This window comes from Hyla sarda, chromosome 11 (assembly GCF_029499605.1).
Source record: "Hyla sarda isolate aHylSar1 chromosome 11, aHylSar1.hap1, whole genome shotgun sequence".
NCBI lineage: Eukaryota > Metazoa > Chordata > Amphibia > Anura > Hylidae > Hyla > Hyla sarda.
The window spans coordinates 99,806,119-99,826,558 of NC_079199.1; the positions used below are offsets into that span (position 1 = coordinate 99,806,119).

Sequence of the window (20,440 nt, forward strand, 5' to 3'; positions counted from 1 at the left end):
GTTATATTCTTGTATATAGGAGCAGTATTATAGTAGTTATATTCTTGTATATAGGAGGCAGTATTATAGTAGTTATATTCTTGTATATAGGAGCAGTATTATAGTAGTTATATTCTTGTACTATAGGAGCAGTATTATAGTAGTTATATTCTTGTATATAGGAGCAGTATTATAGTAGTTATATTCTTGTATATAGGAGCAGTATTATAGTAGTTATATTCTTGTATATAGGAGGCAGCATTATAGTAGTTATATTCTTGTATATAGGAGCAGTATTATAGTAGTTATATTCTTGTATATAGGGGGCAGTATTATAGTAGTTATATTCTTGTATATAGGAGGCAGTATTTAGTAGTTATATTCTTGTATATAGGAGCAGTATTATAGTAGTTATATTCTTGTACATAGGGGGCAGTATTATAGTAGTTATATTCTTGTATATAGGAGGCAGTATTATAGTAGTTATATTCTTGTATATAGGAGCAGTATTATAGTAGTTATATTCTTGTATATAGGAGCAGTATTATAGTAGTTATATTCTTGTATATAGGGGGCAGTATTATAGTAGTTATATTCTTGTATATAGGAGCAGTATTATAGTAGTTATATTCTTGTACATAGGAGCAGTATTATAGTAGTTATATTCTTGTATATAGGAGCAGTATTATAGTAGTTATATTCTTGTATATAGGAGCAGTATTATAGTAGTTATATTCTTGTATATAGGAGGCAGCATTATAGTAGTTATATTCTTGTATATAGGAGCAGTATTATAGTAGTTATATTCTTGTATATAGGGGGCAGTATTATAGTAGTTATATTCTTGTATATAGGAGGCAGTATTATAGTAGTTATATTCTTGTATATAGGAGCAGTATTATAGTAGTTATATTCTTGTACATAGGGGGCAGTATTATAGTAGTTATATTCTTGTATATAGGAGGCAGTATTATAGTAGTTATATTCTTGTATATAGTAGATATATTCTTTACTAATGGACAGTATTGTAGTAGTTACTTTCTTGTTCATATTAGGCAGTTTTATAGTATATAACTAAGCACAGTGGTGCAGACATGCCACACATCGCCGCATAACCAGATACATTTCTATTTTTTAAGAAGGTATATCGCTCTTCCTGGCCATGATCCTGCTTCCGAGAGATATATATTTAAGAACTGGTTGAACAGACCAGTGTTTCCCAACCAGGGTGCCTCTAGCTGTTGCAAAACTACAACTCCCAGCCTTCGGCTGTCCTGGCATGCTGGGAGTTGTAGTTTTGCAACAGCTGGAGGCACCCTGGTTGGGAAACACTGGCATAGACTATATAAGTAAATGATATTTTATAGATTTTTGGAGGGGGATCACCCTTTAGAATCGCAGGTAAGTTGGTTTGCACGGTTAGCCGCACCATCCCGGTTGTTGGGAGTTGTAGTTTTGCAACAGCTGGAGGCACCCTGGTTGGAAAATACTGGAATAGACTATATAAGTGAATGATATTTTATTGATTTTTGGAGGGGGATCACCCTTTAGAATCGCAGGTAAGTTGTCTTGCATGGTTAGCCGCACCATCCCGGTTGCTGGGAGTTGTAGTTTTGCAACAGCTGGAGGCACCCTGGTTGGGAAATACTGGTATAGACTATATAAGTGAATGATATGTTATTGATTTTTGGAGGGGGATCACCCTTTAGAATCGCAGGTAAGTTGTTTTGCAGTGGTTCAACAGACCAGTGTTTCCCAACCAGGGTGCCTCCAGCTGTTGCAAAACTACAACTCCCAGCACGCCAGAACAGCCTTCGGCTGTCCTGGCATGCTGGGAGTTGTAGTTTTGCAACAGCTGGAGGCACCCTGGTTGGGAAATACTGGCATAGACTATATAAGTGAATTATATTTTATAGATTTTTGGAGGGGGTTCACCCTTTATAATCGCAGGTAAGTGGTTTTGCACGGTTAGCCGCACCGTCCCGGATGCTGGGAGTTGTAGTTTCGCAACAGCTGGAGGCCCCCTGGTTGGGAAATACTGGCATAGACTATATAAGTGAATGATATTTTATTGATTTTTGGAGGGGGATCACCCTTTATAATCGCAGGTAAGTTGTTTTGCACGGTTAGCCGCACCGTCCCGGATGCTGGGAGTTGTAGTTTAGCAACAGCTGGAGGCACCCTGGTTGGGAAATACTGGCATAGACTATATAAGTGAATGATATTTTATTGATTTTTGGAGGGGGATCATCCTTTATAATCGCAGGTAAGTTGTTTTGCACTGTTAGCCGCACCGTCCTGGATCCTGGGAGTTGTAGTTTTGCAACAGCTGGAGGCGCCCTGGTTGGGAAATACTGGCATAGACTATATAAGTGAATGATATTTTATTGATTGTTGGAGGGGGGTCACCCTTTATAATCGCAGGTAAGTGGTTTTGCACGGTTGGCCGCACCGTCTCGGATTGTAGGGCCGGCCTCATCCATCATTCTTGCCGTAACAAACTCCGCAGTTTGCGTTAATGAATCAGCACAGAAGCCATTGATTCTACGAAGTGCTAATTCCTCCCCCAGTATCCTCCGCCCTCCCCAATATGTCCCCCCTCCGCACCCATTATTCTCATATGATGTGATGTCCCCTCCGTTCCCTCCCAGTTCTGCTTTCCAAGGGCTGACGGAGGTAGAAGGGGTAAGTGCATTGATTCCTGATGGTGAGAGGCGGCCGCACTGTGTAACACTAGATCCTGGCTCAGCTGCAGATCACTCCGCATTACTACAACATCCTCCGAAGTCCGCATCACCCAAACTTGTCTCCTCAGCACCCGGGGCCCGCAGGTAAGTCACCGCACCCATCTCTACATTCACACTCAAAAAAGCTGAATTTGTCAGATGTAGCAGAGCTGAGTTTGTCGCTTCACGAATATTCTACTTATATTACGGGGTGTTTGTGATGGTGTTACATGGGACTGCAGGCAAACCTACCGCATTGCCTGAGAGGACACAGGACACGTTCAGTACTGCTACATATATATCTATAGATAGACCTGTCCTGGAGAGTGCGGTGTACAGTGCGGGTGGGTACACGGCTTGGGGACTTTATGAAGTTGTAGTGTGAACAATAGTGAAATATAGAGGCTGCAAAAGATGAAGGATAAGTAAGAGGATAAGAGAGAGAGGAAGATGTAAGAGATAGATATGAGATAGATAGATATGAGATAGATAGATATGAGATAGATAGATAGATAGATAGATAGATATGAGATAGATAGATAGATATGAGATAGATATGAGATAGATAGATAGATAGATAGATAGATGGATATGAGATAGATATGAGATAGATATATATATAGATAGATATTAGATAGATAGATAGATAGATAGATAGATAGATATGAGATAGATATGAGATAGATAGATAGATAGATAGATAGATAGATAGATATGAGATAGATAGATATGAGATAGATAGATAGATGGATATGAGATAGATATGAGATAGATAGATAGATGGATATGAGATAGATATGAGAAAGATAGATAGATATTAGATAGATAGATAGATAGATATGAGATAGATAGATATGAGATAGATAGATAGATGGATATGAGATAGATATGAGATAGATAGATATGAGATAGATAGATAGATAGATATGAGATAGATAGATATGAGATAGATAGATAGATAGATAGATATGAGATAGATAGATAGATAGATAGATAGATATGAGATAGATAGAGAGAGAGATAGATATGAGATGGATAGATATGAGATAGATAGATATGAGATAGATAGATATGAGATAGATTGCTAGATATGAGATAGATAGATAGATATGAGATATATATATATATATATGAGATAGATAGATAGATATGCGATAGATAGATGGATATGAGATAGATATGAGATAGATAGATATGAGATAGATAGATAGATAGATAGATATGAGATAGATAGATAGATATGAGATAGATAGATAGATAGATAGATATGAGATAGATAGATATGAGATAGATAGATAGATATGAGATAGATAGATAGATAGATATGAGATAGGTAGATAGATATGAGATAGATAGAGAGATGGATATGAGATAGATAGATAGATATGAGATAGATAGATAGATAGATAGATAGATAGATAGATATGAGATAGGTAGATAGATATGAGATAGATAGAGAGATGGATATGAGATAGATAGATAGATAGATAGATAGATATGAGATAGATAGATAGATATGAGTTAGATAGATAAATATAAGATAATAGATGGATATGAGAAAGATAAATATATAGATAGATATGAGATAGATATGAGATAGATAGATATGAGATAGATAAATATATAGATACAGATGAGATAGATAAATATATAGATAGATAGCAAAGAAATCCACGGAAGCAGCACAACCAAAGTATATAAGTGTAGGTGCCATCAATCCAAACAGCCTTGGTCCAGGGCTCTTCAAATACAACAAGAAAAACGATTTGCAGCGCTCATAATAAGGTAATATGGTGGAAAAGATTGGAAGTTTATTCCATCCAAAGTTCTATCTATCTATCTATCTATCTATCTATCTATCTATCTAACTTCTAATCTTTTTCACCATATTACCTTATTTTTAGCGCTGCAATTCGTTTTCCTTGTAGATAGATATAATGATGGTGCCGCATTACTACAGACAGTCGGGTGCCAGCAGTTCTTGGGCTGTGATTAAGGTCCAGCGAGGAAATCCAAGAAATGACGGCAGAATTTGGTATTAGGAATTATTTATCAGAGGAAAAACCTTATTCTATCCTGCGCCCATAACACAACGACATTATCCCAACATTCCCTTTTTGTTATTACAGCATATGGCCCAAATAGAGTTTGGGTTCCCTGCTGAGGACCCCTTCTATTCTTTGCATCCATATATATATATATATATATATATATATATATATATAAAACATGGCCACCGATTCGTTTTCTATAGCGCCACCTGTGGTCAGTGCAGGATCTACGTATTATTACCCATAACACCACAGGGGACACTATGATCCAGGTGGACCAAGACCACCAGGACTGTCCGCCAGAGAATCAGGACCATCTAAGGAACGGTTAAAGGAGACGGAACCACCCAAAGAATAGTGTAACCATCATCCCCTTTCTTCAGCCACCAGGGGGCGTTAGCACACATTCCCTATCTTCAGGGGCCACATCTCAAACCCTTCATGACTCAGAGACGTACACGTAGAGGACACGTCTCCATACAGACAGGAATGTGTGGGCTGGATGTTCACAGATCTATGTGATATTTTTGTAGACAATATTCTATATGAGCAGTAGACAAGGACGTCTGTATGCCATTCATATAGTCCAGTTTTTTCCAACCAGCGTGCCTCCAGCTGTTGCAAAACTACAACTCCCAGCATGCCCGGACAGCCGAAGGCTGTCCAGGCATGCTGGGAGTTGTAGTTTTGCAACAACTGGAGGCACACTAGTTGGAGTAACTACGTTCAGGTAGGGTTCCTCAGGTGGGACAGAGTAACTACGTTCAGGTAGGGTTCCTCAGGTGGGACAGAGTAACTACGTTCAGGTAGGGTTCCTCAGGTGGGACAGAGTAACTATGTTCAGGTAGGGTTCCTCAGGTGGGACAGAGTAACTACATTCAGGTAGGGTTCCTCAGGTGGGACAGAGTAACTACGTTCAGGTAGGGTTCCTCAGGTGGGACAGAGTAACTACGTTCAGGTAGGGTTCCTCAGGTGGGACAGAGTAACTACGTTCAGGCTGGGTTCCTCAGGTGGGACAGAGTAACTACGTTCAGGTAGGGTTCCTCAGGTGGGACAGAGTAACTACGTTCAGGTAGGGTTCCTCAGGTGGGACAGAGTAACTACGTTCAGGTAGGGTTCCTCAGGTGGGACAGAGTAACTACGTTCAGGTAGGGTTCCTCAGGTGGGACAGAGTAACTACGTTCAGGTAGGGTTCCTCAGGTGGGACAGAGTAACTACGTTCAGGTAGGGTTCCTCAGGTGGGACAGAGTAACTACGTTCAGGTAGGGTTCCTCAGGTGGGACAGAGTAACTACGTTCAGGTAGGGTTCCTCAGGTGGGACAGAGTAACTACGTTCAGGTAGGGTTCCTCAGGTGGGACAGAGTAACTACGTTCAGGTAGGGTTCCTCAGGTGGGACAGAGTAACTATGTTCAGGTAGGGTTCCTCAGGTGGGACAGAGTAACTATGTTCAGGTAGGGTTCCTCAGGTGGGACAGAGTAACTACGTTCAGGTAGGGTTCCTCAGGTGGGACAGAGTAACTACGTTCAGGTAGGGTTCCTCAGGTGGGACAGAGTAACTACGTTCAGGCTGGGTTCCTCAGGTGGGACAGAGTAACTACTTTCAGGTAGGGTTCCTCAGGTGGGACAGAGTAACTACGTTCAGGTAGGGTTCCTCAGGTGGGACAGAGTAACTACGTTCAGGTAGGGTTCCTCAGGTGGGACAGAGTAACTACGTTCAGGTAGGGTTCCTCAGGTGGGACAGAGTAACTACGTTCAGGTAGGGTTCCTCAGGTGGGACAGAGTAACTACGTTCAGGTAGGGTTCCTCAGGTGGGACAGAGTAACTACGTTCAGGTAGGGTTCCTCAGGTGGGACAGAGTAACTACGTTCAGGTAGGGTTCCTCAGGTGGGACAGAGTAACTACGTTCAGGTAGGGTTCCTCAGGTGGGACAGAGTAACTGCGTTCAGGTAGGGTTCCTCAGGTGGGACAGAGTAACTGCGTTCAGGCTGGGTTCCTCAGGTGGGACAGAGTAACTACGTTCAGGTAGGGTTCCTCAGGTGGGACAGAGTAACTACGTTCAGGTAGGGTTCCTCAGGTGGGACAGAGTAACTACGTTCAGGTAGGGTTCCTCAGGTGGGACAGAGTAACTACGTTCAGGTAGGGTTCCTCAGGTGGGACAGAGTAACTATGTTCAGGTAGGGTTCCTCAGGTGGGACAGAGTAACTACGTTCAGGTAGGGTTCCTCAGGTGGGACAGAGTAACTACGTTCAGGTAGGGTTCCTCAGGTGGGACAGAGTAACTACGTTCAGGTAGGGTTCCTCAGGTGGGACAGAGTAACTACGTTCAGGTAGGGTTCCTCAGGTGGGACAGAGTAACTACGTTCAGGTAGGGTTCCTCAGGTGGGACTGAGTAACTATGTTCAGGTAGGGTTCCTCAGGTGGGACAGAGTAACTACGTTCAGGTAGGGTTCCTCAGGTGGGACAGAGTAACTACGTTCAGGTAGGGTTCCTCAGGTGGGACAGAGTAACTACGTTCAGGCTGGGTTCCTCAGGTGGGACAGAGTAACTACTTTCAGGTAGGGTTCCTCAGGTGGGACAGAGTAACTACGTTCAGGTAGGGTTCCTCAGGTGGGACAGAGTAACTACGTTCAGGTAGGGTTCCTCAGGTGGGACAGAGTAACTACGTTCAGGTAGGGTTCCTCAGGTGGGACAGAGTAACTACGTTCAGGTATGGTTCCTCAGGTGGGACAGAGTAACTACGTTCAGGTAGGGTTCCTCAGGTGGGACAGAGTAACTACGTTCAGGTAGGGTTCCTCAGGTGGGACAGAGTAACTACGTTCAGGTAGGGTTCCTCAGGTGGGACAGAGTAACTACGTTCAGGTAGGGTTCCTCAGGTGGGACAGAGTAACTACGTTCAGGCTGGGTTCCTCAGGTGGGACAGAGTAACTACGTTCAGGTAGGGTTCCTCAGGTGGGACAGAGTAACTACGTTCAGGCTGGGTTCCTCAGGTGGGACAGAGTAACTACGTTCAGGCTGGGTTCCTCAGGTGGGACAGAGTAACTACGTTCAGGTAGGGTTCCTCAGGTGGGACAGAGTAACTACGTTCAGGTAGGGTTCCTCAGGTGGGACAGAGTAACTACGTTCAGGTAGGGTTCCTCAGGTGGGACAGAGTAACTACGTTCAGGTAGGGTTCCTCAGGTGGGACAGAGTAACTACGTTCAGGTAGGGTTCCTCAGGTGGGACAGAGTAACTACGTTCAGGTAGGGTTCCTCAGGTGGGACAGAGTAACTACGTTCAGGTAGGGTTCCTCAGGTGGGACAGAGTAACTACGTTCAGGTAGGGTTCCTCAGGTGGGACAGAGTAACTACGTTCAGGTAGGGTTCCTCAGGTGGGACAGAGTAACTATGTTCAGGTAGGGTTCCTCAGGTGGGACAGAGTAACTACGTTCAGGTAGGGTTCCTTAGGTGGGACAGAGTAACTACGTTCAGGTAGGGTTCCTCAGGTGGGACAGAGTAACTACGTTCAGGCTGGGTTCCTCAGGTGGGACAGAGTAACTACTTTCAGGTAGGGTTCCTCAGGTGGGACAGAGTAACTACGTTCAGGTAGGGTTCCTCAGGTGGGACAGAGTAACTACGTTCAGGTAGGGTTCCTCAGGTGGGACAGAGTAACTACGTTCAGGTAGGGTTCCTAAGGTGGGACAGAGTAACTACGTTCAGGTAGGGTTCCTCAGGTGGGACAGAGTAACTACGTTCAGGTAGGGTTCCTTAGGTGGGACAGAGTAACTACGTTCAGGTAGGGTTCCTCAGGTGGGGCAGAGTAACTACGTTCAGGTAGGGTTCCTCAGGTGGGACAGAGTAACTACGTTCAGGTAGGGTTCCTCAGGTGGGACAGAGTAACTGCGTTCAGGTAGGGTTCCTCAGGTGGGACAGAGTAACTGCGTTCAGGCTGGGTTCCTCAGGTGGGACAGAGTAACTACGTTCAGGTAGGGTTCCTCAGGTGGGACAGAGTAACTACGTTCAGGTAGGGTTCCTCAGGTGGGACAGAGTAACTACATTCAGGTAGGGTTCCTCAGGTGGGACAGAGTAACTACGTTCAGGTAGGGTTCCTCAGGTGGGACAGAGTAACTACGTTCAGGTAGGGTTCCTCAGGTGGGACAGAGTAACTACGTTCAGGTAGGGTTCCTCAGGTGGGACAGAGTAACTACGTTCAGGTAGGGTTCCTCAGGTGGGACAGAGTAACTACGTTCAGGTAGGGTTCCTCAGGTGGGACAGAGTAACTACGTTCAGGTAGGGTTCCTCAGGTGGGACAGAGTAACTATGTTCAGGTAGGGTTCCTCAGGTGGGACAGAGTAACTACGTTCAGGTAGGGTTCCTCAGGTGGGACAGAGTAACTACGTTCAGGTAGGGTTCCTCAGGTGGGACAGAGTAACTACGTTCAGGTAGGGTTCCTCAGGTGGGACAGAGTAACTACGTTCAGGTAGGGTTCCTCAGGTGGGACAGAGTAACTACTTTCAGGTAGGGTTCCTCAGGTGGGACAGAGTAACTACGTTCAGGTAGGGTTCCTCAGGTGGGACAGAGTAACTACGTTCAGGTAGGGTTCCTCAGGTGGGACAGAGTAACTACGTTCAGGTAGGGTTCCTCAGGTGGGACAGAGTAACTACGTTCAGGTAGGGTTCCTCAGGTGGGACAGAGTAACTACGTTCAGGTAGGGTTCCTCAGGTGGGACAGAGTAACTACGTTCAGGTAGGGTTCCTCAGGTGGGGCAGAGTAACTACGTTCAGGTAGGGTTCCTCAGGTGGGACAGAGTAACTACGTTCAGGTAGGGTTCCTCAGGTGGGACAGAGTAACTACGTTCAGGTAGGGTTCCTCAGGTGGGACAGAGTAACTGCGTTCAGGCTGGGTTCCTCAGGTGGGACAGAGTAACTACGTTCAGGTAGGGTTCCTCAGGTGGGACAGAGTAACTACGTTCAGGTAGGGTTCCTCAGGTGGGACAGAGTAACTACGTTCAGGTAGGGTTCCTCAGGTGGGACAGAGTAACTACGTTCAGGTAGGGTTCCTCAGGTGGGACAGAGTAACTGCGTTCAGGCTGGGTTCCTCAGGTGGGACAGAGTAACTACGTTCAGGTAGGGTTCCTCAGGTGGGACAGCCCCTAGTCGCCTCTCCTTAAGGCTAACTTTAATGTTCATAAATGTATATATTAATAATTATATCTATATTGTATAGAAATGTATAGTACTTACGGTACCTTGTTCAGCGTCGCAGGACCTTCTGTCATGTGACCATGCTAGTAACCTCTATGGTATGTTGCAGGACCTTAGGAGGTCCTTGGGTCATGTGTTACCCACAAATCTCTGTAATGGTGATTGGCATCCGTATGGACCAATTAGCGTTAGTCCAGCCCCTGCCCATATAAGGGAGCTGTGTCCAATTATCGCTCTCTTGGGTTGCTGCTCTCGTGGATGCCGGACTAACAGGACGGGGCTACGCAATTTTCAAAGACACGCTAGGCCTCAAAACCTCCGGCCTCAGCAGAACCAAAAATCGTGAGTCTTACTCTAATTCCTGCTAATGCTAGCCTGACTACTGGACCGCAACTAATTCCCCTAAATCCAGTGGAACAGCGCAAAGACTTTTAAAGCTACAGTCCCAACCATTGTCAATCTCCAAAAGAAGCGGTTGTTATGCTAAGAGACTGTTATGTTCATGAAGTGTACAGAAAATCTTCAGTAAAAGTTAACGCTGTTTACAGAAGCTCACCGGTTGTGGACAATCTATTATTATCATCTACCTCCCTATCGTTCCTGGGAAGGGCGGCGGTAGGAAATGCTTTATAGAGGAGCCCTCACCCTGGCGTCATGAATAGCAAGGGTTAACAAGCACCCTTTGATTACCGCACAGCTACACTCCCCATACCCTACACCCCCCCCCCCCCCAGGCTATCACATATACGTATATACTATGGGGGGAAATTTATCACAACCTGTTCAGAGGAAAAGTTGCCCAGTTGCCCATAGCAACCAATCAGATCGCTGCTTTCATTTTTAACAAGGCCTCTGCAAAATGAAAGTAACAATCTAATTGGTTGCTATGGGCAACTGGGCCACTTTTCCCCTGGACGGGTTTTGATAAATCTCCCCCTTTATATTCTCATTGGAGATTTATCAAAACTGTCCAAAGGAAAAGTTGCTGAGTTGCCCATAGCAACCAATCAGATTGCTACTTTCATTTTTGAAAAGGCCTCTGGAAAATGAAAGTAGAGATCTGATTGGTTGCTATGGGCAACTCAGCAACTTTTCCTCCAGACAGGTTTTGATAAATCATTGACTCTAGTGTGAATTGACAGTAATAGTATATAGTAGTGATGTCACAGGGGTTGTTGGTGATGTCACGAGGGTCATCTGTGATGTCACAGGGGTTTCAAATGGAGATTTGATAGCAGTTCTATATTTAGTGGTTCCCTAAGGGTATGTTCACACTCTGGATTATGAACGGAACCTCCGCTCGCAGAATTCCGCAAGAGGAGATTTCATTCTGGCCGCCGCCGAAATACTTTGGCGTTAGGACCGCGCGGCACTGAGCCGTCACCATTGATGGCTATGCAGTGTTTGCGGACTTCCGCGCAAAGAATGAACATGTTCTTTTTTTTTTTTTGCGCGGAACAATTTGAGCGGCGGAATTGTCCGCCGCTGAAATAGCTCAGTGTGAACGGGTCTCACCGAAACCCATTCACACTGATGTTTATGTTCTCAGCACGTAATTCCATTCGCGGAATTCCACGGGAATTACGTAGTCTGAACATATCCTAATAGTGGTACAACAGAGCATACTCAAAGTACATTTATAGTAATAATATATAGTAGTGCCCAAACAGTGATGTCACAGGGGTTATAAGTGATGTCACAGGGGTTATAAGTGATGTCACAGGGGTTATTAGTGATGTCACAGGGGTTATTAGTGATGTCACTGATGGTAATAGAAGGGATTTGGGAGATGTACTATATAGAAGTGCCCTAATAGTGGTACAACAGAGCATACTGAAAATACATTTATAGTAATACTATATAGTAGTGCCCAAACTGTGATGTTACAAGGGTTATAAGTGATGTCACAGGGGTTATTAGTGATGTCACAGGAGTTATTAGTGATGTCACAGGGGTTATTAGTGATGTCACAGAAGTTAATAGAAGGGATTTGGTAGCAATACTATATAGCAGTGCCCTAATAGTGGGACCACATAGCAAGAGTGAAGTGACAGTAATACTATATAGTAGTATCCAAACAGCAATTTCACAGGGGTTATTAAATGTCACAGGAGTTATTAGTGATGTCACGGGGGTTATTAGTGATGTCACAGGGGTTAGAAGGGTTATCACAGGGTTAGAAGAAGGAATTTGGTAGCAGTACTATATAGCAGTGCCTTAATATTGGTACAACAGGGCATACTAAGAGTGAATTTAAAGTGATACTTCATAGTAGCGCTCAAACAGTGATGTCACAGGGGTTATTAGTGATGTCACAGGGGTTATTAGAAGGGATTTGGTAGCAGTACTATATAGCAGTGCCCCAATAGTTGGAAAACAGAGCATACTAGGAGTGAATTTATAGTAATATTCTAATGTAGTGCCCAAACAGTGATGTAACAGGGGTTATTGGTGATGTTACAGGGGTTATCAGTGGTGTCACAGGTTATTAAAAGGGATTTGGTAGCAGTACTATATAGCAGTACCTTTTAAGTGGCATCCTCTAATATACTAAGAGTGAATTTACAATAATGACGTCCATGTCTTTTCTCGATGACTTTGCAGTAGTGCCCAAACTGGTGCCTCATAATATTATAGGAGTGAATTTACAGTAGTGCCCTAACAGTTATCTCACATCCAAAGAGTTGTCCCTAAGTCGCTCCTGTGTTGTCCTGGCTGTGTGCTTAGGGTCATTGTCTTGTTAGAAGATACCTTCAGCCAGTCAGAGGTCCAGAGCATTCTGGATCAGGTTGTCATTAAGAATCTTTGTACTTTGCTTCATTCAGCTTTTCCTCAACCCTGCTCGTTCTCACTGTCCGCACAGACATATTTCACTGTAGGGATGGTATTGGGCAGGCGATGGGCAGTGCCTGGTTTCCCCCAGACATGATGCTGCCCCCACCATGATCACTGTAGGGTTAGTATTGGCCAGGTGATGGGCAGTGCCTGGTTTCCTCCAGACATGATGCTGCCCCCACCATGATCACTGTAGAGATGGTATTGGGCAGGTGATGGGCAGTGCCTGGTTTCCTCCAGACATGATGCTGCCCCCACCATGATCACTGTAGAGATGGTATTGGGCAGGCGATGGGCAGTACCTGGTTTCCTCCAGACATGATGCTGCCCCCACCATGATCACTGTAGAGATGGTATTGGGCAGGTGATGGGCAGTGCCTGGTTTCCTCCAGACATGATGCTGCCCCCACCATGATCACTGTAGGGATGGTATTGGGCAGGCGATGGGCAGTATCTGGTTTCCTCTATACATGATGCTGCCCCCACCATGATCACTGTAGGGATGGTATTGGGCAGGCAATGGGCAGTACCTGGTTTCCTCCAGACATGATGCTGCCCCCACCATGATCACTGTAGAGATGGTATTGGGCAGGCGATGGGCAGTACCTGGTTTCCTCCAGACATGATGCTGCCCCCACCATGATCACTGTAGAGATGGTATTGGGCAGGTGATGGGCAGTGCCTGGTTTCCTCCAGACATGATGCTGCCCCCACCATGATCACTGTAGGGATGGTATTGGGCAGGCGATGGGCAGTATCTGGTTTCCTCTATACATGATGCTGCCCCCACCATGATCACTGTAGGGATGGTATTGGGCAGGCAATGGGCAGTACCTGGTTTCCTCCAGACATGATGCTGCCCCCACCATGATCACTGTAGGGATGGTATTGGGCAGGCGATGGGCAGTGCCTGGTTTCCCCCAGACATGATGCTACCCCCACCATGATCACTGTAGGGATGGTATTGGGCAGGTGATAGGCAGTACCTGGTTTCCCCCAGACATGATGCTGCACCCACCATGATCACTGTAGAGATGGTATTGGGCAGGTGATGGGCAGTGCCTGGTTTCCCCCAGACATGATGCTGCCCCCACCATGATGACTGTAGGGATGGTATTGGGCAGGTGATAGGCAGTACCTGGTTTCCCCCAGACATGATGCTGCCCCCACCATGATGACTGTAGGGATGGTATTGGGCAGGTGATGGGCAGTGCCTGGTTTCCTCCAGACATGATGCTGCCCCCACCATGATCACTGTAGAGATGGTATTGGGCAGGTGATGGCAGTGCCTGGTTTCCCCCAGACATGATGCTGTCCCCACCATGATGACTGTAGGGATGGTATTGGGCAGGTGATAGGCAGTACCTGGTTTCCCCCAGACATGATGCTGCCCCCACCATGATGACTGTAGGGATGGTATTGGGCAGGTGATGGACAGTACCTGGTTTCCCCCAGACATGATGCTGTCCCCACCATGATGACTGTAGGGATGGTATTGGGCAGGTGATAGACAGTACCTGGTTTCCCCCAGACATGATGCTGCCCCCACCATGATCACTGTAGGGATGGTATTGGGCAGGTGATGGGCAGTGCCTGGTTTCCTCCAGACATGATGCTGCCCCCACCATGATCACTGTAGGGATGGTATTGGGCAGGTGATGGCAGTGCCTGGTTTCCCCCAGACATGATGCTGCCCCCACCATGATCTCTGTAGGGATGGTATTGGGCAGGTGATGGGCAGTGCCTGGTTTCCTCTAGACATGATGCTGCCCCCACCATGATCACTGTAGGGATGGTATTGGGCAGGTGATGGGCAGTGCCTGGTTTCCCCCAGACATGATGCTGCCCCCACCATGATCACTGTAGGGATGGTATTGGGCAGGTGATAGGCAGTGTCTGGTTTCCCCCAGACATGATGCTGCCCCCACCATGATCACTGTAGGGATGGTATTGGGCAGGTGATGGGCAGTGCCTGGTTTCCTCCAGACATGATGCTGCCCCCACCATGATCACTGTAGGGATGGTATTGGGCAGGTGATGGGCAGTGCCTGGTTTCCCCCAGACATGATCACTGTAGGGATGGTATTTTGCAGGGGGGGGGGGGGGGCATCCACTGCTGAGGTAGCCTGAGGGCTTACCTCTCCTTCCATGCCGACTCCTGCGCTGAGAATGATAAAGCCTGGCTGGACCAATTGAGCGCAGAGCACACAGATCAAAATGGTTTTATGGAAACACATTGATCTGTATGCGGAATTAAATTATCCCTCCTAAAAGTCCCCTAGGGGGACTAAAAGTGTAAAAAAAAAAAGTTCAAAAATACCCACATTAACCACTTCCTTATTAAAAGTTTAAATCAACCCCCTTTTCCCAAATTCCATATAAAAAATAAATAAAACATTAAAAATAAACATATGTGGTATCTGGGCGTGCATAAATGTCCGATCTATAAAAATATATTGTTAATTAAACCGCACAGTAAATGGCGTACGCAGAAAAAAATTCCAAAAAGTCCAAAATAGCGTATTTTTGGTCACTTTTTATACCATAAGAAAATGAATAAAAAGCGATCAAAAAGTAAGATCAAAACAAAATAGTACCGATAAAGACTTCAGATCACGGCACAAAATATAAGCCCTCATACCACCCCATGCTCGGAAAAATTTAAAAGTTATAGGGGTCAGAAGTAGACAATTTGAAATGTATTAATTTTTATGTTTGTTATGATTTTTGCCTGAAGTACGTGTTACGCCGAGCGCTCCGGGTCCCCGCTCCTCCCCGGAGCGCTCGCTACACTCCTCTCACTGCAGCGCTCCGGGCCCGGGGCGCTGCGATACCGCCTCTGCCCGGGATGCGATTCGCGATGCGGGTAGCGCCCGCTCGCGATGCGCACCCCGGCTCCCGTACCTGACTCGCTCTCCGTCAGTTCTGTCCCGGCGCGCGCGGCCCCGCTCCCTAGGGCGCGCGCGCGCCGGGTCTCTGCGATTTAAAGGGCCACTGCGCCGCTGATTGGCGCAGTGGTTCCAATTAGTGTTTACACCTGTGCACTTCCCTATATCACCTCACTTCCCCTTCACTCCCTCGCCGGATCTTGTTGCCTTAGTGCCAGTGAAAGCGTTCCTTGTGTGTTCCTAGCCTGTGTTCCAGACCTCCTGCCGTTGCCCCTGACTACGATCCTTGCTGCCTGCCCCGACCTTCTGCTACGTCCGACCTTGCTTCTGTCTACTCCCTTGTACCGCGCCTATCTTCAGCAGCCAGAGAGGTTGAGCCGTTGCTAGGGGATACGACCTGGTCACTACCGCCGCAGCAAGACCATCCCGCTTTGCGGCGGGCTCTGGTGAAAACCAGTAGTGACTTAGAACCGATCCTCTAGCACGGTCCACGCCAATCCCTCTCTGGCACAGAGGATCCACTACCTGCCAGCCGGCATCGTGACAGTAGATCCGGCCATGGATCCCGCTGAAGTTCCTCTGCCAGTTGTCGCTGACCTCACCACGGTGGTCGCCCAGCAGTCACAACAGATTGCGCAACAAGGCCAACAGCTGTCTCAACTGACTGTTTTGCTTCAACAGTTACTACCACAGCTCCAGCAACCATCTCCTCCGCCAGCTCCTGTACCTCCTCCGCAGCGAGTGGCCGCTTCTGGACTACGACTATCCTTGCCGGATAAATTTGATGGGGACTCTAAGCTTTGCCGTGGCTTCCTTTCCCAATGTTCATTACACTTGGAGATGATGTCGGACCAGTTCCCCACTGAAAGGTCTAAGGTGGCTTTCGTAGTCAGCCTGCTGTCTGGAAAAGCCCTGGCTTGGGCCACACCGCTCTGGGACCGCAATGACCCCGTCACTGCCTCTGTACACTCCTTCTTCTCGGAAATTCGAAGTGTCTTTGAGGAACCTGCCCGAGCCTCTTCTGCTGAGACTGCCCTGTTGAACCTGGTCCAGGGTAATTCTTCCGTTGGCGAGTATGCCGTACAATTCCGTACTCTTGCTTCTGAATTATCCTGGAACAATGAGGCCCTCTGCGCGACCTTTAAAAAAGGCCTATCCAGCAACATTAAAGATGTTCTGGCCGCACGAGAAATGCCTGCTAATCTTCATGAACTTATTCACCTAGCCACTCGCATTGACATGCGTTTTTCCGAAAGGCGTCAGGAGCTCCGCCAAGATATGGACTCTGTTCGCACGAGGCGTTTCTTCTCCTCGGCTCCTCTCTCCTCTGGTTCCCTGCAATCTGTTCCTGTGCCTCCCGCCGTGGAGGCTATGCAGGTCGACCGGTCTCGCCTGACATCTCAAGAGAGGACACGACGCCGCATGGAGAACCTCTGCCTGTACTGTGCTAGTACCGAACACTTCCTGAGGGATTGTCCTATCCGCCCTCCCCGCCTGGAAAGACGTACCCTGACTCCGCACAAAGGTGAGACAATCCTTGATGTCCACTCTGCTTCTCCACGTCTTACTGTGCCTGTGCGGATGTCTGCCTCTGCCTTCTCCTTCTCTTCTGTGGCCTTCTTAGACTCTGGATCTGCAGGAAATTTTATTTTGGCCTCTCTCGTCAACAGGTTCAACATCCCAGTGACCAGTCTCACCAGACCCCTTTACATCAATTGTATAAACAATGAAAGATTGGACTGTTCCATACGTTTCCGCACGGAGCCCCTTCTAATGAGCATCGGATCTCATCACGAGAGGATTGAACTTTTGGTCCTCCCCAATTGCACCTCGGAAATTCTCCTTGGACTTCCCTGGCTTCAACTTCATTCCCCAACCCTGGATTGGTCCACTGGGGAGATCAAGAGTTGGGGGCCCTCTTGTTCCAAGGACTGTCTAAAACCGGTTCCCAGTAACCCTTGCCGTAACTCTGTGCTTCCTCCAGTAACCGGTCTCCCTAAGGCCTATATGGACTTCGCGGATGTTTTCTGCAAAAAACAAGCGGAGACTCTACCTCCTCACAGGCCTTATGATTGTCCTATCGACCTCCTCCCGGGCACTACTCCACCCCGGGGCAGAATTTATCCTCTCTCTGCCCCAGAGACTCTTGCCATGTCTGAATACGTCCAGGAGAATCTAAAAAAGGGCTTTATCCGTAAATCCTCCTCTCCTGCCGGAGCCGGATTTTTCTTTGTGTCCAAAAAAGATGGCTCTCTACGTCCTTGCATTGACTACCGCGGACTTAATAAAATCACGGTTAAGAACCGCTACCCCTTACCCCTCATCTCTGAACTCTTTGATCGCCTCCAAGGTGCCCACATCTTTACTAAATTGGACTTAAGAGGCGCCTATAACCTCATCCGCATCAGAGAGGGGGATGAGTGGAAAACAGCATTTAACACCAGAGATGGACACTTTGAGTATCTGGTCATGCCCTTTGGCCTGTGCAACGCCCCTGCTGTCTTCCAAGACTTTGTTAATGAAATTTTTCGTGATCTGTTATACTCCTGTGTTGTTGTATATCTTGATGATATCCTAATTTTTTCGGCCAATCTAGAAGAACACCGCCAGCATGTCCGTATGGTTCTTCAGAGACTTCGTGACAATCAACTCTATGCTAAAATTGAGAAATGTCTGTTTGAATGCCAATCTCTTCCTTTTCTAGGATACTTGGTCTCTGGCCAGGGACTACAAATGGATCCAGATAAACTCTCTGCCGTCTTAGATTGGCCACGCCCCTCCGGACTCCGTGCCATCCAACGTTTTTTGGGGTTCGCCAATTATTACAGGCAATTTATTCCACATTTTTCTACCATTGTGGCTCCTATTGTGGCTTTAACCAAAAAAAATGCCGATCCCAAGTCTTGGCCTCCTCAAGCGGAAGACGCCTTTAAACGACTCAAGTCCGCCTTCTCTTCGGCTCCCGTGCTCTCCAGACCTGACCCATCTAAACCCTTCCTATTGGAGGTTGATGCCTCCTCAGTGGGAGCTGGAGCTGTCCTTCTACAAAAAAACTCTTCCGGGCATGCTGTTACTTGTGGGTTTTTTTCTAGGACCTTCTCTCCGGCGGAGAGGAACTACTCCATCGGGGATCGAGAGCTTCTAGCCATTAAATTAGCACTTGAGGAATGGAGGCATCTGCTGGAGGGATCAAGATTTCCAGTTATTATTTACACCGATCACAAGAACCTCTCATACCTCGAGTCTGCCCAACGGCTGAATCCTCGTCAGGCCAGGTGGTCTCTGTTCTTTGCCCGATTTAATTTTGAAATTCACTTTCGGCCTGCTGATAAGAACATTAGGGCCGATGCTCTCTCTCGTTCCTCAGATGCTTCTGAAATTGAACTCTCTCCTCAACACATCATTCCTCCTGACTGCCTGATTTCCACTTCTCCAGCCTCCATCAGGCAAACTCCACCAGGAAAGACCTTTGTTTCTCCACGCCAACGCCTCGGAATCCTCAAATGGGGTCACTCCTCCCATCTCGCAGGTCATGCGGGCATCAAGAAATCTGTGCAACTCATCTCTCGCTTCTATTGGTGGCCGACTCTAGAGACTGATGTGGTGGACTTTGTGCGAGCCTGCACTATCTGTGCCCGGGATAAGACTCCTCGCCAGAAGCCCGCTGGTTTTCTTCTTCCTCTGCCTGTTCCCGAACAACCTTGGTCTCTGATTGGTATGGATTTTATTACTGACTTACCCCCATCCCATGGCAACACTGTTATTTGGGTGGTCGTTGATCGATTCTCCAAAATGGCACATTTCATCCCTCTTCCTGGTCTTCCTTCAGCGCCTCAGTTGGCTAAACAATTTTTTGTACACATTTTTCGTCTTCACGGGTTGCCTACGCAGATCGTCTCGGATAGAGGCGTCCAATTTGTGTCTAAATTCTGGAGGGCTCTCTGTAAACAACTCAAGATTAAATTAAATTTTTCTTCTGCATACCATCCTCAATCCAATGGACAAGTAGAAAGAATTAACCAGATCTTGGGTGACTATTTACGACATTTTGTTTCCTCCCGCCAGGATGACTGGGCAGATCTTCTACCTTGGGCCGAATTCTCGTATAATTTCAGAATCTCTGAATCTTCCTCCAAATCCCCGTTTTTCGTGGTGTACGGCCGTCACCCTCTTCCCCCCCTCCCTACCCCCTTGCCCTCTGGTCTGCCCGCTGTGGATGAAATTTCTCGTGATCTCTCCATCATATGGAGAGAGACCCAAAATTCTCTCTTACAGGCTTCTTCACGCATGAAGAGATTCGCGGATAAGAAAAGAAGAGCTCCTCCCATTTTTTCCCCTGGAGACAAGGTATGGCTCTCCGCCAAATATGTCCGCTTCCGTGTCCCTAGCTATAAGTTGGGACCACGCTATCTTGGTCCTTTCAAGATTTTGCGCCAGATTAATCCTGTCTCTTACAAACTTCTTCTTCCTCCTTCTCTTCGTATTCCTAATGCCTTTCATGTTTCTCTTCTTAAACCACTTATCATTAACCGTTTCTCTCCCAAATCTGTTTCCCCCACTCCTGTCTCCGGCTCCTCGGACATCTTCTCCGTCAAGGAAATTTTGGCATCTAAAAAGGTCAGAGGGAAAACCTTCTTTTTAGTGGATTGGGAGGGTTGTGGTCCTGAAGAGAGGTCCTGGGAACCTGAGGACAATATCCTGGACAAAAGTCTGGTCCTCAGGTTCTCAGGCTCCAAGAAGAGGGGGAGACCCAAGGGGGGGGGTACTGTTACGCCGAGCGCTC

At 46.8% G+C, this 20,440-nt stretch overlaps 1 protein-coding gene across 2 annotated transcripts in view; it reads left to right on the forward strand.

The window, feature by feature from the left end:
* Positions 1-2,612: 2,612 nt before the first annotated feature.
* Positions 2,613-20,440, forward strand: part of BCAN (brevican) — a 68,722-nt gene continuing 50,894 nt past the window's right edge. Inside the window, exon 1 of one of the 2 annotated variants that reach the window (XM_056545181.1) lies at positions 2,613-2,810. The gene's annotated coding sequence lies outside the window, so the exon portion shown is untranslated. The remainder of the gene's footprint in view (positions 2,811-20,440) is intronic. The other variant, XM_056545182.1, reaches the window with a different exon arrangement.